This window comes from Narcine bancroftii, chromosome 11 (assembly GCF_036971445.1).
Source record: "Narcine bancroftii isolate sNarBan1 chromosome 11, sNarBan1.hap1, whole genome shotgun sequence".
In the NCBI taxonomy this organism is placed as follows: Eukaryota; Metazoa; Chordata; class Chondrichthyes; order Torpediniformes; family Narcinidae; genus Narcine; species Narcine bancroftii.
In genome coordinates this window covers 1,506,295-1,522,112 of record NC_091479.1, presented here as the reverse complement: position 1 = coordinate 1,522,112, position 15,818 = coordinate 1,506,295, and the positions used below count along the sequence as shown (strand labels likewise).

Below are 15,818 nucleotides of genomic sequence, written 5' to 3'. Positions count from 1 at the left end.
AATGGAAGGGAGAAACAGAGCTGGGAGAAGGTGACAGGGTAAGAAGTGAGGGGGGGGTGGGTTTAAATGAAAGTCAAAGTGTACATTAATGCCATCCAGTCTGAGGATGTCCAGTCAGAAGATGAGGTGGCGTTCTTCCAATTTGCAGGTGGTGTCAGTTTGGCAGAACATAAGTCATGTCAGCAAGGGAATGGGGTGGACACTGGGAGATCCACACTATTGCAGCAGACAGAGCCAAGGTGCTCAACGCAGATTCACAAGTGAAATTCTATCCAACTAACACCTTTTGTTGGTCTGGACTCCTCCCCCAGGCAGCATTGTCTGAATCCTGAGATTTCCTGCTTCTGGTTCATCCTGCTTATTCCTTGAAGGACTCCAGCTCAAATTGTCTGTCTCCGATGGACTCTGGAAAAAAAACAGCTGAGTTTCACCAGTATTTTGGTATGTTTTTACGTCTGCAGACTTTTGTGTTTCAAACAATTTTCTGAATCTAATCCATTTGACAATTCTGGGTTGAAATAATAACAGTAGATTTTTTGGGGATTATTGCGTTAATTTCCAGGAGCAGGTATTTTTAGTGGCGTGATGGGAAGATGACAACGAGCACATTTTTGATGATTCTTCAGAAATGGAGATTTGAATTATGTTGATAGGTTTCTGGGTGGTGTTGGAATCTAGGGGTTAAAACATTATGAAATAAATGATTAATCAATAAGTTTATTTGTACTGCATGAGTCAGGGAAAGAGGAATGTGGCTAAGTGGCTGTCACAGCATGGAGCAAAGTTGGCTGAACAAAATTGGCTGCTCCCAAGATACAGGGAGAGGATATGCATAAAACGATTTAGGAGGAATGCTCAACTGAAGGAGGTGGGAAGTAGCACAGGAGACACAGGCCAGATCAGAACAAAGAATGGCCCGCAAGAATCAAAGGGAATGGAAAACCAGTCTAGGAGGAAGATTAAGGCATGAGGAGGTGTTAAAGAGAACAGCAGAAATTGGCCAGACAGGGACCGTATGGTGATTAGAAATATCTGGGGATGAATTAATTTCAGATCTAAACAACAGGATAGTCTGGCCTGGAGGATTAACATGGGAAGGCTACACCCCAGAAATCTGCAAAACAGGAGATGACTTGTGATAACCCTTATGCAAAAAGATCTAGCAGGGAAAACAACTTTTGTTCTGTGTGATAAGATTGACCTATATAAACTGTGCCAACTGGACAATAGGGGTCAGTCTCGGGGAGTAGCTCACTGGCAGGTGACCTATGAACTAACAGACTGACCCAGAGCTCTGTTAAGTTTTATTCTTGTGCTGTGTAATAAATTGACTGTTGAACCGAATACCTTGTCCTATCACTTCATTCAAAGAACGCGCTGGACTCAGACTACACATAGACTAAATTAAGAGTAAGTTAAAGCCAGAGTCCAACAATTTTATCTTTGCCAATAGCAGAACTTCGTTTGAACAGGCGTCTGCTTACCTCCCTCTGTTGAATGGTCACTTGTTGTTATCATCACACCACAATCGACCGGTGTTTCGTATCTTTTCTTCCGTCACTTCTCCATCTTCATCACGTCGGGGTCACCAAATTGTTGGACTCTGGCTTTAACTTACTCTTAATTTAGTCTATGTGTAGTCTGAGTCCAGCGCGTTCTTTGAATGAAGTGATAGGAGAAGGTATTCGGTTCAACAGTCAATTTATTACACAGCACAAGAATAAAACTTAACAGAGCTCTGGGTCAGTCTGTTAGTTCATAGGTCACCTGCCAGTGAGCTACTCCCCGAGACTGACCCCTATTGTCCAGTTGGCACAGTTTATATAGGTCAATCTTATCACACAGAACAAAAGTTGTTTTCCCTGCTAGATCTTTTTGCATAAGGGTTATCACGAGTCATCTCCTGTTTTGCAGATTTCTGGGGTGTAGCCTTCCCATGTTAATCCTCCAGGCCAGACTATCCTGTTGTTTAGATCTGAAATTAATTCATCCCCAGATATTTCTAATCACCATACGGTCCCTGTCTGGCCAATTTCTGCTGTTCTCTTTAACACCTCCTCGTGCCTTAATCTTCCTCCTAGACTGGTTTTCCATTCCCTTTGATTCTTGCGGGCCATTCTTTGTTCTGATCTGGCCTGTGTCTCCTGTGCTACTTCCCACCTCCTTCAGTTGAGCATTCCTCCTAAATCGTTTTATGCATATCCTCTCCCTGTATCTTGGGAGCAGCCAATTTTGTTCAGCCAACTTTGCTCCATGCTGTGACAGCCACTTAGCCACATTCCTCTTTCCCTGACTCATGCAGTACAAATAAACTTATTGATTAATCATTTATTTCATAATGTTTTAACCCCTAGATTCCAACAGTGGAGATAATTGTTCAGGCGAAAGACATAAAAAGTAGAATTATTTCAAAGCTGTACAATGTAGAGAAGACTCAGATGTAGAAAGGATAACTGAAAAGTACATTCAAAGTTAAAACAGTCCAATGTATTCTTATTAAAACTTGTGTTGATCACTATAAACAGTAAGTATATACATTAAGAATATATGAAATAGGAGCAGGAGTTGTCCATCTGCCCTGGCGAGCCTGTTTTGCCACAGAACCAGCCCTTTGCTCTATATAGTCTGTGCTGAACTGTTATTCTGCCTCGTCTCAAATGAAATGGCCTGGAGCACCGCCTTCCATTTCCTTCCCATCCATGTACCTAATTTTTCTTGAATGTCTTTTTCAATATTTTTATTAGTTTCATCATAAAAAATGCTACATAGGTACATGAGAATAAAATAGAATATTAACAAACCTTGTATCCTCATACAAATGGTATTGTAATCGATATTACATTTTAAAAAAACATGAAACTACTGATCTACTGATCAAACCCCACCCTACAGAGGCTATTGGCTTAACACAAACAGACCACTACTGATAATTTTAAAAAATAAACCAACCAATGGGGTCATAAACCAGAAAATAATTAATCTTATACATTTTGAAAATAATTTAAAAAACCCCAAAAAGAAACAAAGATTCATTTCAGTAGTGGAACATTTAATCTTTTTCCTCCCCCCCCCCCCCAAGTCAAACATGCTATCGTATCAGATAACAATTGAGTATGAATGGGAAGGACATCATCTTTCCATCTAATTACTATGACTTTTCTAATGATAAGGGAACAAGGGCAACCACGTTGGATTGTGAAGATGTCAGTATCAAATCTGTCGACCTACTGATTTCAAAGAGAGCAAGAAAAAGATTTGGAGTCAATATTAAGAACTAAAGACAAGGTAAGAATTCCTCCTTCCCCAATATTGGAAAGAGAAGGACATAACCAGAACATATGATAGTGAACCTTCTTCATTTATATATTTGTCACATTTCGAAGAGAGATGAGAATAAAATTTAGCCAAATTAACTTTGGAATAGTGGGCTCGATGTACAACCTTAAACTGTATTAATGAGGGTTTAGCACAATGAGAGGATGAATGCACTCACTTTTTTAAAATTTTTTTTTATTTTTCGCACCATTAATCACATTAACCATGATACACATTTTTTCCTTTTCACACATATACAATGTCATTTTCTCCCCCCTCCCCTCCCACCCTCCCCACCTCCCCCCTCCCGTCCATTTAAGTTATAAAATCTAGGATACATTAAACCAGTCAGACAATGTTGTCATTCAATAAAAATACACCAGAAATTCCACTGAGTCCATTCTTTTCATTTCCTTTTCCTTCCGTTAACTTAGGTAGTGATTGTCCCCGGTAGGTTTTCGCTATTGTGTTTCATGTAAGGCTCCCATATTTGTTTGAATATTTCAATATTATTTCTTAAACTATATGTTATTTTTTCTAATGGAATACATTTATTCATTTCTATATACCATTGTTGTATTTTCAAATTATCTTCCAATTTCCAAGTTGACATAATACATTTTTTTGCTACAGCTAGGGCTATCTTAACAAATCTTTTTTGTGCATCCTCCAAATCAATTCCAAATTCTTTGTTTTTTATGTTACTTAGGAGAAAGATCTCTGGATTCTTTGGTATATTGTTTTCTGTTATTTTATTTAATATCTGATTTAGATCTTCCCAAAATTTTTCTACTTTCTCACATGTCCAGATTGCATGAATTGTTGTTCCCATTTCTTTTTTACATCGAAAACATCTATCAGATACTGTTGGGTCCCATTTATTTAACTTTTGAGGTGAATGCACTCACTTCAATGTCAAAATTGAGCCTGCATTCATCACTTCAGCTGGCAGCTCGTTCCACACTCTGTATGAAGTTCCCTCAAATGTTCCCTTTAAACATTTCACCTTTCACTCTAAACCCATGTCCTCGAATTCTTAGTGGAAAATGTCTGCTGCTTGCATTCACTCCATCTGTATCCTTCAAAATTTTATCAAATTTCCTCATTCTCTGGTTCCTGGGAATCAAGTCTCCTAATTTGTTTAACCTTTTCTGTAACTCTGTTCTTCAAGTCCTGGTAACATCCTTGTAAATCTTCTTTGTACTATCAAACTTATTGATATCTTTCTAGTAGGTAGGTGACCAATGTTGCATGTGATACTCCAAATCTGGCCTCATCGATGTCTTCACCATAACATCCAAAGAATATTACAGCACAGAAACAGGCCCCTTCAGGCCTTCTTATCTGTGCCAAACCATTTTTTTGTTTAGTCTAGTCCCACTGATCTGCACCCAGTCCATAGCCATCCATACCTCTCCCATCCACATACCTGTCCAAATTCTGCTTAAATGTTAAAATTGAGCCCACATTCACTACTTCATCTGGCAGCTTGTTCCACGCACCCACCATTCTCTGTGTAAAGAAGTTCCCCCTAAACTTTCCCCTTTCACTCATAACCCATGTCTTTTGGTTTGCATCTCACTTATTCTCAGTGTAAAAAAACCTATCTACCTTTACTCTGTGTATCATCCTCAATTTTAAATACCTCTATCAAATCTCTTATTCTTATATGCTCCAGGGAATCAAGTCCTAACCTGTTTAACTTTCCCCAGACACTCAGTCCCTGAAGACCCAGCAACATCTTAGTACATTTTCTCTGCACCTTTTCAATATTATTTACATCTTTCCTGTAGTTAGTTGAACAAAACTGCCCACGATGCTCCAAATTTGGTCCCACCAATGTGTTATGAAACTTTACCATACCATCCCTTATAGGAGCTGGGAAGAGATGCTGCAACTGTTTAAGGTTGGTGAGACCAGGTTTGTGTTCAGTTCTGGTCTCCAAATTATAGGAAGGATATAGATAAGGTGGAGAGGGTGCAGAGAAGATTTACAACGATGTTGCCTGGCTTAAAATACCTTGGGTACAGAGAAAGATTGAAGAGGTTAGGACTTTATTCATTGGAACATAGACAGTTGAGAGGGGATTTAATAGAGATGCTTAAAATGATGAAGGGAATAGATAGACTAGATACAAGTAGACTCTTCCCCCTGAGAGGTTGAAACAAGAGGACACAAGTTGAGGGTAAGGGGGCAAAATTTTGGGAGAAACATTAGAGGATGCTTCTTCACTTAGAGTGGTAGCTGAATGCAATCATCTTCCAGACGGGTTATGGACAGAGAATAGGTGGGGGAATCTAGCGGAGTTGTTTGAGTGAACCGGCATGGAATTGAAGGGCCGAGATGGCCTGTTATATGGTTATATCCCAACTCCTAGACTCAATACTTTGATTTATGAAGGTCAGTATGACAAAAGCTCTCTTTACAACCCTATCCATCTGTGACACCATTTTCAGAGAATTATCTGGATTCTCAGATCCCTCTGTTCTGCAGCACTCCTCAATGCCCTGCCATTTACCATGTCCTTTCAAAATGCAACACCTCAACCTTGTCTGCTTGAAATTCCATCTGCCATTTATCATTCCAGTTTTCTAGCTGGTCCAGATCCCTCTACAAGGTTTGAAAACCTTTGCTGTACAATGCCTCCAATCTTAGTGTCATTTGCAAACTTGCTGAGCCAAATTACCACACCCTGCCCCCTGCAAGGATTCCATCCCCTTCTTTCAATTTTTCCATCTCCACCACATCTGTTCCCAAGAGGAGGTCTTTCAGTCCAGAGCTTCTGAAATGTCTGCCTTCCTCAAACGTGGCTTCCCCTCCACCAGTAATGACTCAGCCGTCACTCGCATCTCCGCTCATCTGCCACTATCCATAATTCTATCCATAGTTTTTTTTTGAAACACATTTTCATCCATCCATCCTTTTTTCATGAAAGCATACAAAAATACCTGCTGGGAATTTTATTTTAGGTTTAAGTTTGCACTTGACGATTACCATGGGTCTTAACTTCGTCCCATCAGCCATGCACGACAACACCATGGTAAACCTGGTCCTTTCATGGCTGTAGTTCTGGTTTGCACAGTTTTCACACCTTTCCATTCCTGTCATGAGGGTTTCATCCAGGTTTCCAATATTTGCCAATGCAAACTGGTGTTTTTGCAAGTGACATATAATAAACTGGTGAAAACTTGCAACTCTATGATCAAGATCTTTTGGTAGTTTCTGAGGAATTTTTGTTTTTTGTTGTATTACCAGATTTTTCCTGTTTATGAAATGGATGCACCAGCCTACTGTAGCTACTGTGTTCTGGATGCAACTGCCCACTTCAGTGCAAATGCTCTTATTGATTTCTCGTGACTGGAGCAATCTTGCTTCTGTTCAAGTACCCATTCTGCAATGCGATTTTCCAACTCTGGCCAATGGGTGGTTCCTCTTCTCATCAAAAATTGTCTTTTTGGTATTTTTTCTTTAAGTCTCTTCTTTCTTTCTCCAATCTCTTACCAAATTCTCATATATAATTAAATTTTCTTGCTGCAGCACAATTGCTCAAGTTCTATCACTTCACTTGAAACTCACTTCACACTAGCTTAGTTTTGCTGGAGCCTCCATTATAACAATCACCCTCAGCTATAATGCCCAGCAGCTCAGTCATCGTGAACTTTTGGGGGGTTGACATATGTCCAATAAGTTAAAACCATGAAAATGAGGACCCGACGTATCCCGAAATATAAGATAATTTGCATTTCAAACCTCTTTTCCCTGCACTGTTTTTGTCTCTCTTTACTGTACACAATTTGACTGCTATAACACTACTCTTTGTACCATTATCTGATTTATTATTGCACTACCTGCTGTAGGAGTTGAATTGCTTGGATAGCACACAAAATAATGCTTTCATTGAATGCTACAGCACAGAAAATAGGCCATTCAGCCCTTCTAGTGTGTTGACCACCACTCCATTAGTTCCATTGACCTGCTCCCATTCCATAACCCTCCAGACCTCTCCCATCCATGTATCTATCCAATCTATTCTTAAAAATTAAGATTGAGCCCGCATATGACAATAAAACAATTCAACTAAAATCTTAACTTTGTTTCACTTTTTCTTAAAAGATACTGCCTAACCTGCTAAAATTACATTTATTTTCTTGTCTCAGTTTTAACCCAGTTCCCATTGATGTTCATTTATGGCAGAGTCCAATCTGTATTTTGATATGAGGTGAATTCAATGCTCAAATGCACAAAGAAACTCAAGTTTCACCAATGGGATATCCTATTACATTGCATGACAAAACACACTAGTTTTACCATTTCTCTTTCTAAAAGAGATTTGCACAAAACCGAGAGAAGAAAAAAAATCAAGGATCACTGCTCTCAAAAAGTTTAGGGTGGATACCCACTTGCACAAAAATAGAATGATTTTCAAAATATGCTGAAGTGGGGACAGGGAATAGAAAAAGGCATAAGTGCTATTTGGAGAGCTGAAAGGGAGGCATGAGAGAAATTTTCAAAGACATTTCCAAAAAAGTTGTGGAAACGAAGCAGTAGAATGGAAGGAATGAAAAATTGATGAGGACATTTTGAGATGATCAGTAGTGGGCAAAAAAAAACAATAGTGGATTGAGATATCACATCCTTCAAGGAAAATGATGCCGCTCCCCCCCCACCCCCCCCCCCCCCCCACCACATCGTCTGACATGTGAAAGAACACACTCATTGCATGGCTCTTTTCTAATTCTATTGATAGTCTGTGAACTGTTACAACGATTCAAATATCAATTTTTTTTGCCACCATTCAGTCCGCCATTTATTTGTTGGTAATTATTTGTAACAGTCGTAAAGGGAATGGAGCTGATGAGAGAAAACCTGCCAGTTCTCAGAAAATTCTTGAACTAATGATCACAGTTTACTTGGGACACTGCAATGTTCTGTTTGCAAGCAAGTCTGATGCAATGAAAAACTCAAGGAAAAGAAGTAGGCAATTCAGCCCATTGAGTCTGGTCTGCCACTCCACCATGCTAAACTTTTTTCCCCATCAAGTTCCAATTTCCTGCCTTTTCCCCATATCCCTTGATACCCTGGCTAATTACATACCCATCAATCTCCTCCTTAAACTCCCCCAATGATCGGGCCTCCACAGCTGTATGTGGCCATGAATTCCACAAATCCATGACCCTCTGGCTAAAGAAATTTCTCTTCATCTCTGTTCTGAATGGGTCCCCTCCAATTCAGTGGTTCTCAATCTTTTCCTTTCGACTCACGTACCATGTTAAATATTCCCTATGCCATCAGTGCTCCGTGATTAGTAAAGGATTGCTTAAGGTGGTATGTGGATGGAAAGAAAAAGTTTGAAAACCACTATTTTAATTCTACCTAATTGACTCATTATGTGCACGGTGTCACAACTCCAAAGGAGCAAAAATATGTCAGTATCTATTGGGTTTAGACCAGTGATTCTCAACCTTTTTCTTTCCACTCATGTTCAACCTTAAGCAATTTCTAACTAATCACAAAGCATTGATAGCATAGGGGATTACTTAAAGTGGTATGTGAGTGGAAATAAAAAGGTTAAGAACCACTCCTCTATTTCTGTGCCCTCTTGCCTTAGACATACCCACTAAGGGAAACATCTTATTCACATCTACTCTGTCCAATCCTTTCAGTATTTGAAATGTTTCTACGAGATCCCCTCTCATTCTTCTACACTCCAATGAATGCAGTCGAAGAATCGATATATGCTCCTCATATGTTAGCCCTTGCATTCCAGGAGTCATCCTCGTCAATCTTCTCTGTACTTTCTCCAACATTAGCATAAATCTTCTAAGATAAGGAGCCCAAAACTACGCACAGTTCTCCAAGTGAGGCCCCAGAGAGCCTCATCAACATCGCCTTTACATTTTTAAAAAATATTTTTGATTTTCAAAGTCAGATTCAGACACTACATTTTATTTCAACACTTAATGTATAACATACAGATTCAGTTTTTCCTTTTCCTTCCCCACTCCTTCCTCTTCCCCCCCATGCCCCAAATACAACTGAGAATAAAGTTATATAAATTTTCAAATACAAAAAAAACAAATCCCAGTGAGGGCAATGACCCTTGCGAAAAACTGAAAAAACCCCAGGTACTTAAATAAAAAGTGGTAAGGGACAAGAAAACAAGAGTCTGTTGTCTGCACCACGTTCCACTTCTTGGATCTCATTCATTTCCCTGGTGGGACAGATTGTTTCATTTCCTTTATTCCAAAGGGGTGAAATTAGATCTGTTAACCTGCGTTTCAGACAAGGTTGCCACACTCGAATGAATGTGTCATATTTCCTCCTCAAGTTGGACATGATTTTTCTCCAGGGGAATACAACTCTGTATCTCCGTATTCCATCGTGTAATATTAACATTTCCTTATTATTGGACACTATTCTTCTTGAAAAGAATGTCAACATAGAATTCACTTTCCTTACTGCCGAACCAACTTGGCGGTTAACCTTTAGGGTGTTCTGCACGAGGACCCCCAAGTCCTTTTGCACATCCGAATTTTGTATTTTCTCCCCATCTAAATAATAATCTGCCTTTTTATTTTTCTTCCAAAATGTACAACCGTACCTTTCTCAATATTGCATCTTATCAGCCATTTCACTGTGCACTCTCCTCAACTGTCCAAGTCTCCCGACAACCCTTTGACTTCTTCAACACTTCCTGCTCCTCCACCTCCAGTCCAACTCTGATTATCTGATGTCAGATAAACTTTTTTTTCGGAGAACTGGTCTTTTTTTAAAAACCAGCCCAGTCGCAACGGCAAATCACTTGTATCGATGTTTAAGCAAAAACAAACAACAAGGGAAGACTTTTGAAGCTTTAAAATAAAGTTTCTCACCAAAACAAAATCCTGGCCGCCACCAATCACTGAGACCTTCCAACCACAGCCAGTCCTGACATGGACACACCACTGAGGAGGCTTCCCAGGCCAGTGGAGCACTCATTGGCAAGTCGACAAGCTCCTGTCTCCCCAGCCACTGGAGTTCCTGACGCTCAAGTCCCGACTCCAAATACTCCCTTGCTAGACATACCACACATGCTCACCCGAAAGGTGTGTATGTGTGCGCGTGGTGGGGGGGGGGGGGTTGTTCTGATTCAGCATTGGGGAGCTCCACTGTGCTAAGGAGGGAGGAATGGGGAGGTAACACCACTGAGCCCGAAGACCCTGCTCTCCTTGATGACATATGGACAAGGGATTCTTCTGACCGCAGCTGGGAGATGGTGCCACGCAGTTCGAGAGGGAGAGTTGGAGAGAAAAGTTGATAGGGGAAGGTAAAGAAGAAATGGAACAAGAGAGGTGAGGGAGTTGCCTGAAATAAGGACAATAGTGGTTCTAATTTCATGCCAGGTGAATTTTTTTTTCCAACCTGTGAGGTCAGTTCAGCTGCAAAAAAATTTTGGATAATTGATATTTCGGAGAATTTGATTTCAGGTAATCGGAGTTAACTTTGTGTCATTTGCAAACTTAGCCACAAAACCATTCAATCCATAATCAAAATCATCGATATACATTGTAAAAAGAAGCAGCCCCAACACTGACTCCAGCAACCAACCAGAACAGGATCCCTTTATTCCCACCTGTGTTCTGCCTATCACCCAATGCGCCACCCAATCTAATATCTTTCCTGTAATTCCATGGTTTTTCATCTTATTAAAGCAGCCTCTTATGCAGCACCTTATCGAAGGCTTTTTGAAAATTCAAATGCACAACACCCACAGCCTCTCCCTTGACAGTCTTACTTGAGATTACCTCAAAAAATATTACAGTAGGTTGGTCAAGCGAGATCTTCCTTTCATGAAGCCATGCTGGCTTGGACCTATCATATCACGCACCCTGAGGTATTTCATAACGTGGTCCTTCACTTTCCAAGCACTGACATCAGACTAATAGACCTGCAATTTTCTTTTTTCTGCCTCCCTCCTTATTAAACAGCAGAATCACATTTGCAACCTTCCAATCCTCCAAACCATGTCAGAGTGTATTGATTCTTGGAAAATCATTTCCAATGCCTCCACAATCTTCAAAGCCACCTCCTTCAGAACCTGTGTGTGCACTTCATTCGGTCCGAGAGAAGTATCTATCCTTAGCCATTTAGCTTCCCGAGCACTTTCTCTCTTGTAATCTTGACTGAATCTAATTCTATTTCCTGAGACCTCTGACTGTCAGGTTTATTACGATTGTCTTTCAAGGTGAAGACTGATGCAAAATACCCATTTCGTTCCTCTGCCATCTCCTGTTACCCATTATAATTTCTGCAGCATCATTTTCAATCGTTCCTATCTGTACCCGTGTCTCTTTTACTCTCATTTTTTAAAAGCCCTTAGAATCCTTTTGAATTTTATTTGCCATCTTCCTTTCATAATTCATCTTTTCTTTCCGACTGACTTTCTTAGTTTACTTCTGTAACTTTTTGAAAGTTTCCCACCAATTTTTGGTTCCTTTTGCTTTTATTTTAGCCTTAATCTCTTGTCAACTACATTTGTGCCATTTTTCCATTCATAATTTTCTTTTTTCTTGGAATGTATCCATCCTGAATATATCATCCAAATCTGCTCTACTGTCCCTCTATCTAGATTATTTTTCCAATCCATCCTGTTCCTCTCTCAAACCACTGTCATTTCCTTTGTTTCACTGAAATATTGACACCTGATATCAGCTTCTTCTTTTCAAATTTGAAAAGGAACTCAATCATATTATGGTCACTACTTCTTAAGCGTTCTGTCACGTTTAGTTCTCCAATCACCTCAGGTTCATTACACAGCACCCAGTTCAAAACAGCCAATCCCCTGGTGGGCTGATCGACAAGCTGCTCCAAAATGCCATCCCATTGGAATTCTACAAGCTCTCTCTCCTGAGATTCGGGACCTTCCTGACTTTCATGTTAAAATCCCTCATAATTATTTTGACATTTTCCTTCTGACACACTTTTTCTATTTCCAGCTGCACCTTGCAGTCCACCTCCCTACTGCTGTATATAACTGCTATTAGGGTCCTTTTACCCTTGCCATTTCTTAACTCAACTCAAGGATTCTACTACTTTCTAGTGATTTAATATCATTGCTCACCATCAGGGCCTTGCCACCCTCCCTACCTACCCATCTGCCGATCTTTCCTATACATTGAGTAGCCTTGGATATTCAGCTCCCAATAACATCCATCATTAAGTCACATCTTGGTGATGGCCACAATGTCACATCTTTTAATCTGTACCTGTCCAACAAGGTCATCTACTTTATTTCTAATTCTCCATGCACTTATATCAGTATCTGTTTTCCAATTTTGCTTTATTTCTATTGTACAGCAAATTATCTTGTCTTTTCACCTGTCTTTTTGTCATCTTTGCTGCACAGTAAATTTGATATTTATCCTCTTACTCAACCTTAACACCCTGGCTTCCCTCCCCCTGCCAATTTAATTTTAATTCTCCTTAATAGCTATATTAAGCTTCAACTCCATGCAAGGATATTGGTACCCTTTGAGTTCAGGTGTATCCCATCCTTTTTGTACAGATCATATCTCTCCCAAAATAGATCCCAATGGTCCAAGAACTTGAAACCTGTCTCCTGAACCAGTTTCTTAGCCACGTATTCAACGGCTTAATTTTGCTATTCTTGCCTTCATTAACACATGGCGTAGGCAGAAATCCTGAGATCACCACCCCAGAGGTCCTGCTTTTCAAATTCTTCCCAACACCCTGTAATCTTCCTTCAAGACCCCCCTGGCTTATTCATCTATGTTATTGCTACCAACAAGACATTCCCCATACCCTCGCACCAGGGAGGCAACACATGATATACCTATAATGCTTACAGAATCTCTTGTCCGTTTCCCTCACTATGGAATCCCCTATAACTACTGCATTTCTCCTTTCTCTCTTGACCACAGCACCAGGCACAATGCCATAGACCCATTTGCCATAGTTTTCCTCTGTCAGATCAACCTCTCCAACCATAACTAAAACAATATACCAATTTTTGAAGGAGACGGTTGCAGGATTGTTCTCTACTATCTTTCTATAGCTGCTATCAATCACCTCCTTACTTTCCCTAATTAACCAACAGTTCTCAAGCTGCAGTTCCAGATCCTCAACATGGTCCTTTCAGGAATCACATTTCAAAGTACCTGGCATAGATGCAGTCCTTTGGAAGGCTGGTAGACCCCAGAGTCCCCACATCTGGTGCTCCAAGCACAACACTAATCCTAGATGCATGCCACCAATGTCTGATATTATTGAATAATATACCTGCAACTTGTCCTTTTACTATAAATTCTCTCCAAGACCACTCCAACAATGACTGCTCCCCAGTAGTGTAAGGAGCCCCTAGTTAGCTTCTGCTTGCTATAGCCTCTGCTCACCAAAGTCTCCAAGACCCACTCCTTTACTGAGCCACTCACTCTATCGCTGCTCCTTTAGATTCCCCTCCCTTTATTTGTCCCTGGCAATTATCTCAATTACTCAGTTGTGTCAGTGACAAAATGTGTTAATTGGTGTCATTTCTTTTAATACACAGAGCTCCAATCTGCTTTCACATCCTCAGACTGAATCGTGTATATTCCATGTATCATGCAATATCACTAAATTTAATTGTACCTAATATTCTGTCTGGACACTTTCCAACTAGACAGCATTAACATTGACCTCCAGTAACTGTTAAACCTTTACTCCATGTCTTTCTCCTCTAACTCCTCACCTCCTTCCATTCCCCCCCTCCATCCAGAGAGCCAACAACTTCACTATTAGTTCTCAGCTTTGATACCCCATCTATTTCCTGTTGGACTGTGCTCCTCCCCTCACCCCTCTCTTCTCTCAACCCTCCCATCATCTGTTTATTTAAGCATCTGTCTACCTTTTGCTAACACCTTGACGAAGGACTCAGGCCCGAAATGTTGGCTATCCTCTAATTCCTATAGATGCTGCATGATCTGCTGAGTTTCTTCAGCCCTTTTGTGCATTGTATCACCGCATTTAGGAAACTTATGAATACGGTGGTGGTGCCACAAAGTATTTCAATATGTAAAAGTGCTCTTCTTTCCACTTTAAACTGAACCATGTCTGTGTGAACCCCATCCCCCCTCCCCATTTTACTTATCTGTCAACCAGAAGATTTAAATGGATCATTGAACAACATCTCAGTGAAATATACCCATTGACGACAAGGGCAAATTTCAAATGACCACTGCAAGTGGGAGCTATGTTTTAATAAAATAAAAGGATATGAAATGTAACAACCTGCTGCTTTTAATGACAAAATCAAGGAAAGTTAGAAATAGGACTGAATGAAATCCAAGAGGGAGAGAGAGGGAAATGGTTTTATACAGAGAATAGGCCGCGTGCATCCCATTTTTCTTCAAAGCAGTTTAAAAGTAGTTGTTTTCAGATTTGAGCATTCAGAGAAATTCATAAATACACCATTAGATCCATAAATCTATGTTCGGACCCAAAGACAGACATAGACTCTATCAGAAAATAATGTTATCCCTCTTCTCATCAACCAAAATTCTTTCTGTCCTGGGTAAAATGAGTGCTGGGATTAAAATCAAGACATTGAAACTTCTGTTTTAAGGTGAGAATTTTACTTTGGAGCAAATGATATTGCATCAGTTGTGCGAGGTCAGCAATATAATCCAGCACCAAATAGAATGAGCAGGTGCAGTGGAGACGAAGGACACGACTGAATGGATTAATACAGTGCATTGCAGATGCAAGCACTTAGCACTTTGTGGCTTATATGTGTCCTTTTCCTTTTAGCATTTAAATATTGGATTCTTGGCATAAATCCAACCTCTTTCATAAAATGCGCACGTAATTTTAAGAATCAACCCTTCTTTTAACTGCTTCAATCAGAAGCAGATTTATTATCATGAATATTGTTTTGTGAAAGTGCATCTATTGCTCAAAAATGACATTTAAAATCTAAAAATAAATGCAAAAACTATGAGAAAGTGAGGTAGTGTCTGTTGTTTCTTGTCCGTCAGAAATCTGATTGCAGAAGGGAAGAAGCTGTCCCTGCGCTGCTGGATGTTCATCCTCGGGTTTCTATTCCTGATGGTAGCAGTGAGAATAGCACACTGCCTGGCTGGTGAGGGTATTTCAGGATAGAGGCTGCTTTCTTAAGATATCACCTCTTGTCGATGAAGTGGAGACTGATGCCTGTGATGACGATGGCTGAGTTCACAACTTATTTTTTTTATGTTCTGTGCATTGGCACCTCCATACCAGACAGTGATGCCACCAGTCAGAATGCTGTCCACTGTATATCTGTAGAAATATCCAACAGTCTTTGGTGACATACCAAATCTCCTCAAATTTATCACGAAGTCTAGCTGCTGGCGAAATTTCTTCATGATTGCATCAACATGGAAGCTGTAAGGTAAAACATCATGAGATGGGAATGTGTAAGGAGTTACCCTGTACAGGGCTGTAACAAGAAGGGGAGGTGTCCTTGTACTCCTGTTAGGTAAAACATC

General features: G+C 40.1%; 1 protein-coding gene across 4 annotated transcripts in view; it reads left to right on the top strand.

Annotated features, from left to right (window-relative positions):
• The window catches only part of LOC138745369 (OTU domain-containing protein 7A-like), a 78,455-nt gene that overhangs the window by 4,774 nt on the left and 57,863 nt on the right, over positions 1-15,818 (top strand). For 2 of the 4 annotated variants that reach the window (XM_069902341.1, XM_069902337.1), the window contains exon 2: positions 3,171-3,285. The exons of 1 other annotated variant lie outside the window; for it this stretch is intronic. The gene's annotated coding sequence lies outside the window, so the exon portion shown is untranslated. Of the gene's footprint in view, positions 1-311; positions 442-3,170; positions 3,286-15,818 lie in introns of all 4 variants that reach the window. One more of the 4 variants, XM_069902338.1, reaches the window with a different exon arrangement.